The 15,450-nt window shown below is 35.0% G+C and overlaps 1 protein-coding gene and 1 pseudogene across 5 annotated transcripts in view; both read right to left on the bottom strand.

The window, feature by feature from the left end:
* Nucleotides 1–15,450, bottom strand: part of TP63 (tumor protein p63) — a 215,908-nt gene that overhangs the window by 160,654 nt on the left and 39,804 nt on the right. The window lies entirely within an intron of this gene.
* On the bottom strand, nt 1,500–2,074 carry LOC150021072 (acyl-CoA synthetase short-chain family member 3, mitochondrial pseudogene; annotated as a pseudogene).

Raw genomic sequence — 15,450 nt, 5'->3', positions numbered from 1 at the left:
ATGTTTACTGTTCCTTTTTATTCCAACAGAAATTCTGTGAGACAAGTATAATTGATATTCATCTATTACACATTGTCAAGTCTACAGTAGTATAGTTCTGTATCTAAATAAAACATGATATCATGCAATCAAATATTGTTTAAAAAAGTACCTTGAGCAATAATCTAATTATCATTTGGTATAAGTAAAAGCAATAGGCCTTTACTTACAATGGGCAAAGTAATGTACTAACCAATGTGAGTGATAAAGATACAATAATAAAAAAAAAATATTTGTATAATTTACTATATGCAGATAACTGTTCCAAAAACTTTATATGTGTCAATATATTTAACCCCCATAACAAGGCAGGTTTTATTATTAGTCTATTTTTACAAATAGAGAAAGTGAAAGAGTAATATATATATATATATATATATATATATATATATATATATATATATATAGTTTTATAGCTAATTAAAACGTAAAGTTGTACTGTGAACTCAGGCATCCTGGCTTTAGAAAAATATCATTAACTACTCTATCTCCCTCTATGAAGTATAATTTATAGCTCCTGCTTTAAATGAAGAAATAAATGTCAGCTCTAACCGAGGAAAAAAATTGAGGAACGCAAAAGATAAAGAAGTTGGGAAAAAATTATTGAAACTCAAGACACTTTAATTTAAACTTTAAAAAATTATTTGACCATGTGAACAGACTAAAGAAGAAAATCTATTTGATCATAATAATGGATGCAGAAAATGTATTTGACAATATCCAATAACCATCCAGGAAACTAGGAATTAAGGACATCTTCCACAAGTTTATCAAGAATATTTACAAAAAACATGCTGCTTATATCATATTTAATGGCAAGAATCCAGACACTTTTTAAGATCCCAAGATTGGGAAGAAGGCAAAGGGGTTCTCTTTCATTTGTCCTATTCAGAATTGTACTGGAAGCCCTAACTAGTAGAATGAGACAAGAATAGCATACAAAATGCATACAAATTGGGAAGAAAGAAATGAAACTGCTTTTATTCACAGATGACATGATTGTCTTTGTAGAAAATCTCAAAGAATCTATAGAAAGCTCTAGAACTAATGAGTAAAACAAGTTCACAAAATGTAAGGTTACTATGTAAAGTTGATTTCCTATATATCAGAGATGAGCAATTAGAAATTAAAATTTTAAACAATTCACAATAATACCAAAAAGAAATATTTAACTATAAGTCTAACCAAATCAATACAGGACTTACATAAAGCAAACTATGAAACTCATGAAAAATCAAGAGAGATCTGAAAAATTGGAGATATATTTTTGGTTCACAGACTGGAAAACTCGTATTGTCAAGATGTCAATTTTTCTCAACTTGACCTGTACATTCAACACAATCCCAATAAAAATCACAGCAAGTTATTTTTTAATCTATTTAAACATTTATCTTTGGGAAGTAATTTAAATATTTGACTTCAATTAGAAAATTGACCCAGATTGACTAAAAAAACTGTTATCATGCCTGTTTAAACATTTCCTCTTTGTTACTAAAAATGCTAGGGTCTTCAACTGTAGGCATTACCTAATAAGGTTTGCCATTGACAAGGGGAGACAGAACTGACCTGGAATGTTGCCAGATCTAGTTTTGAGTAACTGACAAACATGGCATTTTGAAAAGTAGCCACAGGGCTGGTGCTCTGTGTAATCTGTTTCACAGTTTCTTCTAAAATTTGTTTCTTAGTTTCTCAATAAAGGGAGATGACCTTTCAAATGTTCTTCCTTGCCAACAACAGCACAGTCAGCCACCAAGCCACAGGGAAGGACGGACTCTTCAATGGCATCTGCAGAAATCCCTGCAATATTTACCACCATCAACTCAGGACATGTATATAAATAGCCTTTTCTATCCATGTAACCATCACCCATGGTGTCATAGTATATAGGGAATTCTTCAAAGTATAAATGCTTGAATGCTTCCTGATTCTTCCAGAGTTCTGAAAAAGCCCCAGGAGGTAATGGCAACTTTACCGCAGTATTTCCTAAACACTGAGCCTTCAGCTTTTGCATGTTGTCATCCACAGTCTTATCCATGCCTAGAAAAGTCATTGACTTCATAGAATATCTACTTCTTCCCTTAAAAACATGATCGAGTGTCTTTTCATAAATATATCTTCTGGCCAAAACCAACTGATTCATGTTTTCTTAACCATTCTTTGTCCATCATATCCTGGAACACATTTTCTTTTTCACAGCAAGTAATTTTTTAGATATTAGTAACTTGAGTCTAAAGTTTATGTGGAAAGGCAAAAGCTATAAAATAGCCAGCACAGCAAAGAAAAATAAAATTGAAAGACCCTATATGATTTCAAGGTATACTGTAAAGCTGCAGTAATCAAGACAGCTCGGTATTGGCAAAAGAATACATATAAGACCCATGGGACATGGGAGGATACGGATAAACAACGGGAGCAAGCTAATATGATCATGTGGTATTGGATAAAAGTTACAGATATCAGGATATATTGCAAATACTTTAGTATACATATTTCCTTGCTCTGTTTGTTGAAATGGACTCGAAGCAATAAAACCCCAGCAGCAATGTCCAGATCTTGGTTTATAATATTCTTTTTCAAAAAAGGAATCAAGGATCTTTGAATAAACAACTGACTCTAGGTCTGGGACAGAAAACATGCAAGATGAGCCTGGAACATATTGTATAACCATAAATTAAGGAAGAACTAAACAAAAAAATCTTAAAAAAAAAACAAAAAACCAAACATACTCAGACAGTAATGAAACCATGTCAAAGCAACACAGAAACTGACTGAACACTTCCAATGGCCCAAACCGAGGAATTTAAACAACAAAATAATGTGGTATTGACTCATATTCCAAAGCATGAAATAAATATCTTTGAATTTATAGTCATATAAATAAATGATTAAATAAATAAGTAAATATAGAAGAAAAGGCAAATTTCCCATGCAGAATAATTTCAAATAATTTGTGCAGATACTTTACCCTCAAGGAGGTAGAAGATAACTCCCTACTCCTTAAGTGTGGGCTGTACATAATGGATTGCTTCCAAAGGGTAAATGTGGGAAGGGGGTGGGGAATGAACAGCTTTACAGTAAGAAACCTGATAAAAAGTTCACCAGCCCCATAACCAATATTAACATCAACAGTGATTATTCAAGTTAATAGTATGTACTCAATGTGATGTGATGAAAATGTCATTTTACCTCCCCCAAACCATAATCCCCATTTTATCATGAAAAAAATAAACAAATTATAACTGAACAGTATTCTATAAAATATCTGATATGCAATTAAAACAGTCAAGTTCATCAAAAATCAAGAAAAATCTGAGAAAATGTCACAGCACAGAGGAACCTAAAGTAATATGGTAACTAAACATAATGTGGTATTGAATGGCATCCTGGAACAGAAAAAGACATTGAGTAAAAAATAAAATAATTTGATTAAAATACAAGCCCAGAATGTATTACGTCATGTAATATGAAAAATATAGACATTTTTTGAAGAAGATACAAGATCTAAGAAACATTGTACATTAGACAATGACACCTCAGTCCTCTTCAAAGCAGGAACCTTAGGACCTCACACAGTTCTCCCAGTGTCTCTTCCACTCTTCAAAACCCTCTGAAAAATTCTTTGTTGGAATCGCCACCAGCTGGCCCATTGTATTTTCCTGAATTTCATCAATGGTCTAAAATTTCTTCCCTTTCAAAGGTGATTTTAGTTTTGGGAGAAACTAAAAGTCACAGGGTGCCAAGTCTGGGCTGTAGGAGCGCTGAGTCACTTGGGGGATTTTTATGTTTTACCAAAAACTCTGCACAAGATGTGATGCATGAGCAGTGTGTTGTCATGATGAAGCTGCCCATCACCAGTTGCTCATAGCTGCAGCCGTTTTTGTTGTATTACATCTCTCAGCTGAAGAAGAATATTGAGGTAGTCCTCCTCATTAATTGTTTGGCCTGAAGGAGTGTACTCATAATGGACAACACCTTCCCAATCAAAAAAAAACACTGTTAACATGGTCTTGATCTTGCTGCAACTTTGACCCACCTTCTTCAGGCATGGAGAACCAGGCCATTTCCACTGGGACAATGGGCCTTCACTTCTGGATCATAGCCATAGACCCACAATTCATCTCTTGTTATAACCTTCTTGAGGAAATCTGGTTCATTAGTAGCAGTTTGAATCAAGTCATTAGCAACTGCAGAAAGATGCTCCTTCTGCTCTGGTAGCAGAAGCCGCAGCACGTTTTATGCCTAGATCCTGCATCAAAATCTTGGACACAGTAGTTTTTGGAGTCCCCGGATCAGCTTCTAGTTCTCTCTCTGTCAGTTACTGATTTTTGTTGATTGCAGCTTATATTCATTCTATATTCTCAGATGTTCTGCTTGTTGCAGGCCTTCCAAAATGTGGATCACTTTCAACAGATTCTCGACTGTTTTTGAAGCATTTGTGCCACACTTTTATTTGCACTGCACTCACTGCATAATCCCCAAAAGCCTTTCTGAATCATCTGAATAGTTTCCACAGAGGAATGATCAAGTTTAAAGTTAAATTTGGTACAGATTTGTTGCTATACTTGCTTAGTCATTTTGAATGTAATGGCCACATAGTACATATGCTCACTCCATGGCATCTACTGCCCCCAAGAACTAGGACAGTGAAGTCATCATTGTTCATGCATGTGTATTCCAATCAATTATCTTTGGCTGCCAGGTTACATCGATGTTGAGCAAACTGTTCCTGTTATATTAACAATGGCTGGACTTTTTCTGGACAGACCTTATAAATATATGGCATATTTAATATAAAATGATGTATCAGTATTGACTGATTAATTGTGGCAAATATATTTTAAAAATGTCAGATGTTAATAATATGGAAAATTGGGTATGAGGTATATAGTGTCCTGCTGTACTGTTGTTACAATTTTCTGTAAATCTCATACTATTATAAAATAAAAGTTTTATTAAAACTGGCATAATATATTCATAATATGTGTTGACTATTTTCTTAGCCAATTTTTTTGTTTCTTACATCAATATTCTGGAAGAGATAACCTATAAAAGTGGCACAGTCCCAGACACTCTGGGATATGAATTTCCTAAAGCTCATAGAGAGTCTTCATATATCTATATGTGTAAATTTCTTTCTAATATATATTTCATTTGTAAGACTTTGTGGCCACATAGCAAGGTTAAAACTTTGATTGTGTTGTTTAGGTGTTAGAAGCTGTTCTAAGTATTTTCATATATTCATTCATTGTATCCTCCCAATCACCTTGTGTGGTAGGTGTATATTAGCTTTACTACCATCATCCGCATTTTATAAATGAGGCTGCCAGGCACAGGAAGGTTAATTAATCTTCCCAAGGTTACACAGCCAATGATCAGAGAGCTATTATTTATCTTAATTCTAGTTTTGTGCTCTTCTTGATTACATTGTGTTGCTAACCATTGTTAAGCAAAAAAGCAAAAGCCTAATATATATGAAAATTCTCTTACTCCTTAGATTATTACAAATTCAAAATAATTGTTTCTCTACAATTTTGTTCAGTGATTCCTTTTGTGACATACATGGTATTCCAGTCTTTGTAAAATACATTGTTAATTACTAATGCTAAACCATATTTATATTTAGCTATATAATCATTCCCCAAATAAATGATTATGGTTCAGGTATTTTACTAATTCATACAGAAAATCTGTCAGACCTCATTCTCCTCTTCCTTGGTTTTAATTAATGTGTATTTTAAGGGAAAGCATTTCCTTGGACCTCTATTGCTGAAAACCCAAAATTGTTCTGAGGAATATAAATATATAAAAAGGTAACAAATCTTTAATGAATTAGGTCAAATAATTTGAATATTTAGTTGAACACTACAATGCATATACTTTATAAAATGCTTTATTTTCTTTTGTAAAAAATCTTGAGTCAGGGGAGTAGCCATTTTATCTATACCTATCACTTTACCGATGAAGCTATGCAAGTGGAAGCTTGAGACAGGACCATAAGTCAAATATTGTATGTAACAGGTACCTGTAACATAGCTGAGAACAATGGCGATTCTTTTGTGTTTGTTTATTTTTTCATTTTTGTTTGTTTTGTTTTTTGAGGGGGAGGATAAGTTAAGATATTTTCTTTTGTACAATTTTTTTGAAGTCTGGTCTTGAGATCATATTAAATAGTTTCTAATACACTTTCTGAAGGTCACCTTGCAATAATTTAATTCAAGCTAGATCTTCCCAGAGATGGATATGATGAGCTTGAGTTTGGTAGACAGGTCAGTCACTCATAGGTGCATGGATACTGTTTGCAATACCTCAGTGTCATTGCCTCTTCTTGCAGCTCTAGAGTGTTTTCTTTTTCCTAAACTTTAAGAAATGAATTTATTGTGACGTTGGTCAACATGATTATGTAGGTTTCAAGTGTGGATTTCTGTGATACATGATCTGTATATTGCATTGTGTGTACACCACCCAAAGTCAAAACATCTTCCATCACCGTATATCTAGCTCCATTGACCATTTACTACATCCCCATCCCCTTCCCTCTGGTAACCACCATATTGTCTGTATCTTTGAGTGAAATTACATGGTTCTTAATTTCTATATCCCACATATGAGTGAAATCATAGGGTTCTTAACTCTTTTTGCCTGACTTATTTCGCTCAGTGTAATATTCTCAATGTCCATCCATGTTGTCACAAGTGGCAGTACTTTTTTTCTTTTCTTATGGCTCCATAGTACACATAAACCAGGTCTTTTTCATCCAATCATCTACTGAAGGACAATTAGTTGTTTCCATGCCTTGGCCACCATAAATAGCACTGCAGTGACTATAGGAATGCATATATCTTTGCAAATAAATAAATGTTTTCATGAACTATTCAACATAGTTCTGGAACTCCCAGCCTGAGAAGTCAGGCAAGAAGAAGAAATAAAAGGCATCCCAATTGGGAATAAAGAAGTAAAAGTGTCGCTTTTTACAGATCACATGATTCTATATACAGAAAACCCTAAAGACTCCACTCCCTCCATCCCCCAAAAAAACAAACTATTAGAAACAAGAAGCCAATCTGGTACAGTTGCAAGATACAAAAATCAGTGTACAAAGATCTACTGCATTCTTATATACTAAAAATAAAATTTAAGAAAAATAAATTTTTAAAATTTATTTTGTAATTTCAACAAACAGAATAAAATACCTAGAAATACACTTAACAAATAATGTGATAGACCTATATACTGAAAACTAGAAAGCATTATTAAATGATGTTGATTTTAGAAAAAAAGCTTTCAGTTTTTAATATCATTGAATATGATATTAGCTGAGGGTTTGTCATACATGGCCTTCATTATGTTGAAGTACTTTTCTTCTATACCCATTTAATTGAGTATTTTAATCATATATAGATGTTATATCTTAGCAAATGCTTTCTGATTTGGCGATTTTGTGGTAGTCATACATTTTTCTCCCATTGTTTAATTGCTCAGAGTCTTTTCCTTCTCAAATTCAGAATAAAATGCATTTATATATTTTGTGTTTTTTATTAAATTCCATTTAATAATAACATAATATTTATTTATATTTATGGAATGAAGAAAGGCTCTATTTTTTCACCATGACCATTGCTTGTTTTCAGTCTATTGTATTGTAAGTTATGTCACATTCCTGTTGGAACGAAGTATAATCTATATTTTAAAATGTAAGCATGAAGAGGAAAAGGAAGAAAGTAAATAACACAAGATAAAAATACAAAGAAAATATAAAGCCAGGTAAGGAAAAAATAAAGAATGGGCTGAAGTAAGAAAACTTAGAAAATAGAAGGAATGAAATAAGAGAAAAGGAAAAGAAAACAAAAATACAAAAACAAAGGATATGTTCTAAAAGCAAAAGCAAAAAGTATTTCAGAAGTATTTCACATTTGTTGAAGTAAATGTCAATTCCCTAAGGAAACAACTTAAAATAAAACTGAGCTCATAGAAATGGAGATCAGATTTCTGATTACCAGAGGTAGGGGATAAGGAATGGAAATGTACACATTCTAAATCTAGTTGAAAACATATATAAGATATCACACAAAAGAGTTATATATACTTCTAAAATTAGTTTTGTGATGATCTGAAGCTGCATTAACAGAAGTATTGTATAAAAATGAATAATACCTAGGTTGAGTTGATCTAGACAAAAGAAAGGAAAAATACAACAGAATGCCAACAACAAACCTAAGCCATCATTCCTCATTTTCCCTATTCCAGCCAAGTTTAGGTTCCTTCTTGAGGAACTCAATTCTTGGGCAGTAAGAGTATCATACAAGATCAATGCAAAGAAACATCTCTTTCGGAAGTTCTACAGGGTGAAGCTGTGAAGGAATCATGCAATAATAACAATGTCTACAGATCCAATGAGGCTTCATTGACAGCTGGAGAGACCACAGAATGTTAGAGCTATAAATAAAGAACAATTTTGTTTTAACTGCCTTAATTGTCAGACAAGGAAACAGAAGTCATAAAATGGGGGATGAAGAAGAATGCAAAACAAGAAATTAATGTCAAAGCCAGAATCCTGTTCTCCTGAATAGCTTAACCCCCATTAAACTGATGGTGAACCTGCAGGTTAAGTAAAAACATGCTCTATACAATCTTTGTTGGGTTCTATATACATTGTTGGTTTCACTCATGTAGTAGAGAGCATTATGTTTTATTTGACTGAAAAGGTTTTCCAAGAGATTGGAAGTCTGAAACGGCAACTTTTCCAAGGTACAAAGCTAGCAAGTAGCAGAGCCTTGGATTTAAACTCGTCATCTCATTCTAGGTTCAAAATATTTCATTGTTTGTGTTATTCAGAGTGGCCAGGGAGTAGGAAAGAAACCAAGGATTACCAATACATTAGAGATGAAATACCCAAAGACTTTCACTGATAAAAATACAAAGATTTTTATATAAAAATTATTTAAAAGTTTAGAAAACCGACACCCTGTTTTCAGTATCTACCTTCCTCTCTTTCTTCAACTGCCTGTCCCATAAAGTAGCTAATAATATCTAAAGCAGACTCATTTATATAAATATTACTTTAACAAATAAATGAACTGGGAAGAGTGCTCCAATAATTTAAGGCAGAACCGTCTTCTGTGTATGACCTTAAGACATTTTTAAATACCAAACTGCCATTAAGAGCAGGGATCTAAAACATACTTATTTTTCAGAAAGATCATAATTTGAAAATCCAGAGAAAGCTATCAAAGCTCTCAGAAAAAATGTACACATTTGCACACAGTTTTGACATGTTTTTATACAAACAATTCTTGGAAACTGTAAACCCATCAACAGACCTCAAATTTTTAGGTGAAGGAATTTTGTTTTAGGATGAGCTCTGCCACTAAGTAGACGTATGATCTGGTAAAAATTAAATAAACCTCAGTGTCTCAGTTTCACCGCCTATAAGAAGGTAGATTTGTAGGTTGGCCACTTTGTTATTCTGTTGCTGATGGATACAGCACAGTATGGTGGAAAGTATTCCAGGATTCAGGAAACCTCATCTGCCTTTGGACATGTGTGATTCAGGGAGGCTTACTTCCTCTCTCTGGGACTTCATTTCTGCAGTTGTAGAGTGAGGAATTAATACTTGATGACCTGCAAAGTACCTTTTAGCTCTAATGTTTTGAGATTCTTAATCCAGTGAAGAGTAATGTGGTGCAGGAAACAGCTTTATCTCTCTAATAAGCATTTAGAGCTGGAGAGTGACCTGCTGTAAACTGAAACCTTCCCATGACCTCTCAAGCTACCACTTACATAGGCAGGACATCTACTTGCTCCTGGCTAGTTCATGGGGTGTGACAGGTGAGTAGGAATGCTGTAGCAGTGGATAACAGGTTTTGATCATCTCCCTTGCCCAGCTTTGTGGCCATAAACCCCTGGAGGATTGAATCCTATCAGCAGCTACATCTTCACTGGCTAAAGAGCACCGTGATAAGGATTCATACTGGGTTTGGGGAGAGAATGAGTCAGGAAGTAACTTCAGAACTAGAGGAAACGAAACAGCTGTTTCTTGGATATAGGGGCGTTATGGCCAATACTTTTCAGTGTCAGAAGTGTGCGTAAATGGCATCCCAAGAGTCTGTCTGCAATCAAGAAGCTTTCCCCAGGCAGGAAAAGACTGGAATAAATCTTTCTTATCTTAGGAAAGATCACACCCTATGGTCATGTGGACTGATAACATTTCTACATTTTTGAGACCTGGAGATCTGGAGACTTGAGTTAAATTATATCCCTTTTCTAGGTCTGAAGTTACTCATTTCTATAATCAATGGGAGGTGGGGTGATGAGGGAGGGAGACTACCTCTAAGGCATTTTACAGTTTTAGGATTTTTAGTATATGTTTCTCAAAATCAAAAATATTTCTTTAAATTTGATTTCCTCAACCTTAAATTTTTAGTAAGGAACCAGTCATTAAGTCTTATTGCTGGACTTTCTGATACAGTCATTGCTTCCCTTTGCCTCCAATAAAATTGAAGAGCTAAAATAGTTAAGCAAGTTGTAACTTTTCAGACCACAGTGCACTGAAAGTTTCTTTATAATAAAAAGGAAATAAAGAGCAATAACACATGCTACTCTTGATAGATGTCCTTCCAAAGAGATTTCCAATTGTTTGCTTCACAATTTATATGTTCACTCCATTAACGGGAATTTTTCGAACACCTGCTACATCCCAGAGAATTGTGAATAAATCACCATCCCTGTTCTTAATACTCACATAGTAGAGAAGATACTGAGATAATGGTAACATGAGGCTCACAATCCCTCTATCAGAAAGTTTTGGATTTTGAAGGCACTTTAAAAGGCATCTAGTGCATCCCTCCCCTCACCTCATTTAGAGCTTGCTAATTCTTTATAGTAGCCCTGCCGTGTGGTTGTCTTGATATTTGTTGGCCAACTGAGATAATTGGAAGTCTTACTATTTCTTGTAGAAGACCACTTAATTTTCATTTCTAATTTCAAATTCCTTTATACAAAAGCACAAATTAAGTTTCCAGTTTACAAAGAAGAATAGATGTCAGGAAGGGCAGGGCTGGGAAAGGGTCCATCAAAGTAATGCCGCAGGCTGGCATGGAGGTTAAAAACAACTGGTTTCTGACACAGAGATGAGGCCGTTCAAGCCAAGCAAGTACTTTTCCATTTCTTGTCTTGGTTTTCCCATCTCTGAAATGAAAGGGTTTGACTGTGTAAAAGGGAAGCTTTGCGTTTACATAAAAACTAGCCTAGGAAATACTGAAACAGTTCTGTTTCATTATAACAGAGTGGAATCAAGTGAGCCAATAATGGATCATTGACTTTGCTTTTTCCTGCTCTATTAAACCTAACAGAAGACTCTTTCCTGACCAATGAATGATGTGACTTACTTTGCCCAACTATGTATAGACCTATAAACTACTTCTCTCTCATTCAGAGTGCAAATTTTCAGTCTTTCACAATGAACCTCAATCACAATGAACCTCCTATTTCTAGCACTTAAAAACCCTGATCTTTTTCTCAATAAACCTGTCACTGATTTTTTTTAACTGGTGGTGTGTTCCCTTAGCTGGAAAGATAATGAACTTTGTAATTATTTTTTAGCTCTTGGATGTTTTTTGAGTTATTCTTTTTCAATTAGGTGGACTCTTAAATCCTATCTAGTTTTAGCAGTCCATGAATCTTTGTTTCTGAAAAGCTTCAGTCAAGGATACCTGCAATTCACTCTTCAAAAACCATTATGTGAGGGTCTATGTTCCCAAGGAACTGAGGACATTCTGCTATGCCATGTCTCTGCTTCTTTGAAAGTCATTCCCACCCTACTGCTCACCCACCCTGCGGCTGCATGAGCCCTGCCCGTAGCCTCTCTTGTTTAGATTACTCACTTTCTTCCATTCCCAGCTTGTATGGAGGAGAATATGCAAAGACTTGTTCTTCTTTTTTTTTTTTGTCTTATAAAAGAAGCAAGTAAGAACAGGGGACAAACTCAGAAATGGGCGTCTGGGATGGATCTGGACTTGGACACTCAGAGCACACATTCTTACCTGACTTTCCTCTCTCAGAAAGACTAGTCACAGCTTTGCACTCCCTCTCCTTGTCCTATCAAGAAAATGTAGAGACTCTAGCCCTCTAACCAAACTCCTCATTGTACAGGTAAAAAACCTGGCTCAGAAATGTAAAGTGAAGTATTCAAGTCTGCTGAGTTACGTGTTGCAAATCAAGGCTAGAATGTGGGATTGTCAGTTTCCAAAAGCTGTGCTCTTCTTGTCCTTCCTTTCTTCTTTTCCCTGCTTATTTGTATTTTAATATAATAATCTCGTTGTGTGTGTGCGTGCCTGTATGTGTGTGGTTATGGTGTGTGTACGTTCCTCTTGTCTCCAGATTGTTGTTGTTTTTGAAGGAGAAATATATGATCTCTGATTTACCACCTAACCCTTTAAAGGTAAGACCCCTGGAAAGAGACACATGCATTAAATAAATATTGTCCTCAAATTTCTAATTTTATAGTAAAACCAACCTAGAGAGAAGGAACTTTCTCTTCCTTTTGTGCTCTTTTCTATCCTTCCCTCTTTCTTTCATTGAACACACACTACTGAAGACACCTCTGAACCAATCCTGGAAATAGGCCCCACATGGGTTATGAAAAAAACAAACAAAAACACATCTACGGAGTACATAGAAAACCATGTTCTACAAGAGAGGTTCAACATAAACACTACAGGATATCTGAGAGAGAAGACATAAAAGTGACAGGTGAGATCTGAAAGTTCCATCTGAGCAGGCCTTAGGAAATAGAAGAAGCTAGACAAGAAGAGTAAAAGCAGGAGGAATGAAAAGAAAGTGATACCAAAGCCAAGGAATAAAACTGTTGGAAATATTCAAAACAAAGTAAAGCCAAGTAGGGAACATGTGCAGGGGACAAAAGCAGGAAGACAATGGGAAGAAGGGACAAAAACCAACATTTCCAGGCCATTTGGCTTGGTCTTTTTACAAACTTTATCTCATCCATCCCCCTTAAAACCCTCTTCATACCCTTTGTTTCTGTTCTGACTCCCTCATGCAATCTTCTCCCTTTCCTGGAGTCCCTTCTGTACTACGGTTATCTGTTCGCTGGTCCCCATCCTTGGTTATAGTAAAAATAATCTCATGTATTTTTAGAAACTGCTTGTCATTTTTTTAATATTCTGTTTGACTGTCTCCATTTCTAGTTTGCCTGGGCCTGTCATATTTCATGCTCTTCCTTATTTTCTTCTTTTAAAAAAATAGTTTACTCTGTATTTGTCTTTATTATATTCATGATACATTAGTACATTCTCATCACAGAAATTCAAATAATACACATGATTAAAGAGTTAGTCATCAGGGACTCTTATTTTTCTTATTCCTCTTTCACAGCTAGCATTTTTACCAAATACTTTTCTATTTTTACCTCTCCATCCATATTTCTGTGTTCTCCCATTCTGAGAATAAATAGTTGTGAATACCCTAGAGATGTATAAATTAAGTCTATACCTCTCAGCATCACCCACAAGGTGATGCATTTTCTTCTGCCATAATCTACTGCCACTTTTGGCTGTCAGCCTCAGACACACTAAACTACCAATAATTTTCAAAACATAGCCTTATTCATACTTTTGTGACCACTGGCATGTAATTCCCACTTTCTGAAATTCCCTTTCCCACCATTTTTTTATTTCCTGTAGTGGAGTTGGTCACTCTGTCTGTATTATCTTCACAACTCCCTATCTAGCTGTCCACTATAGCATTTATATGTATGGCAGTTGTTTGATTAACTGTCTATCTCTCTTCCCTGTAGGATGTTAATTTTTAGAAAAAAAAATCTTGCTCAGTTTTGTATTCCTGGCACCTGACAAACTACCTGGCACACCACAGTTATCAAATAAATAATGAATTACTAAATAGAAGAATAAAAATAAAAGGAAAGCATTTCTGTTGGGCAATATGGGCCAATAGCAGTGATTTTCTACCAGTGTGCTACAGAATTTTAAAATATGCAATACCTGACTGTTCAGTCAGGGGCACTGACCTTTTTTCCCATAGATTGTCAAATAGAAAAATGACAACAGCCAATACAACAATATCCGTCTGTTATGAATGCCTTGTCTTGAACCATAAATATATAGGCCATATAATAGAGTTGCATCTTATTGGTAATGTCACATAATATGGTTCTGTCTGACTTGTTAATTCTTGGTATCAAAATCCTCATATACAAATATAGGCATCTGATTTTTTTTAGAAGTCACTTAGGAACAAAAAGGGTAAATAATTACTATCAGTATGGTTTCTTTTTTTTCTGTAAATCAATCGAAATTATACTTTTTTTATCAGATAGGTAGAAAAAAAAAATATATATATAGATAGCTTTTGGTGTGCCACAGAACTTTAGTAATTAGCTTATGTGTGCCATGAGATGAAAAAAGTTGAAAAACATGGCCCTATAGTCATGAGGGGTTGTCACAATTCAATAGGAAGACCACTATAATCTTTCTTTCACCTACTCACATGCGCATATTTACAGTTGTAATGATATTTCATCAACTGCTTTCCTGCAGTTGTTGAAACTGCAGATGTCTAGGGTGTAATCAAATCTTGTTAGTCTCCAAAACTTTGAATATAAAACCTTACTGATCCTAAGGTGACATGTCTGAATTTTACAGATTTCCTCCTGGTGAGAACATTGGGCGCTTTAACACTTTGAGAGCAGGTGCTGAGTTATTATTCCTAGTCATGCAAGACAGAGATTCTAGAAATTCAGAAGTAGTGAGCCGGGGTACGACTGGCAGGCTACTGTGATGACTTCATGTTCAAGTATAAAGAGAAGAGCGTGTTCCCAGTGAAGGAACAGAGGATGAAGTCATCCTCTGGGCTGTGTTTGGAAACTGAGGTTATCCAACTATATGGTGAGATATTCAATATGCTACATATGATAGGGGGTGAAACTGATTCACCGGATGCTGAGGAAGAAATACAGCTCTTCGTGTTTAGAAATGGCATTTCTCCTGCTTTCTACTGTGTCTGCTGCTCTGGCATCTCGTGTTTCAGCAACAGAGTTTTCAGAGAAAGATTTTTCTCTAAATGAACCAAACAAGTTTAGCATATGTTATAAATTATCAAAGCATTGTACAGATGGTAGGGGCTTCCCAAGGCAGAAAAGGGTAATGGATGTAGCTTCATTCAAGCTCTGCTACTCACTAGCTGTAAACCCTGGGGCAACTTTTATAATTGTTCTGTGACTATTTTCTCATGTATAAAATGGGGGTAATAATAGTCTCCATCTTATGGAGCTGTTGTTAAGCTTAATAGATCCTTATAAAGCATGTAATACAATGCCTGGCACATGGTTATCTGAGTTAGATTTTTTTTTTTTTTTTTAGGTCTTTATAATTATTAAGA

The sequence above is a fragment of the Furipterus horrens genome, unplaced genomic scaffold (genome assembly GCF_987537825.1).
Source record: "Furipterus horrens unplaced genomic scaffold, mFurHor1.1.pri manual_scaffold_1, whole genome shotgun sequence".
NCBI lineage: Eukaryota > Metazoa > Chordata > Mammalia > Chiroptera > Furipteridae > Furipterus > Furipterus horrens.
This window is presented reverse-complemented; position numbering and strand designations above follow the sequence as displayed.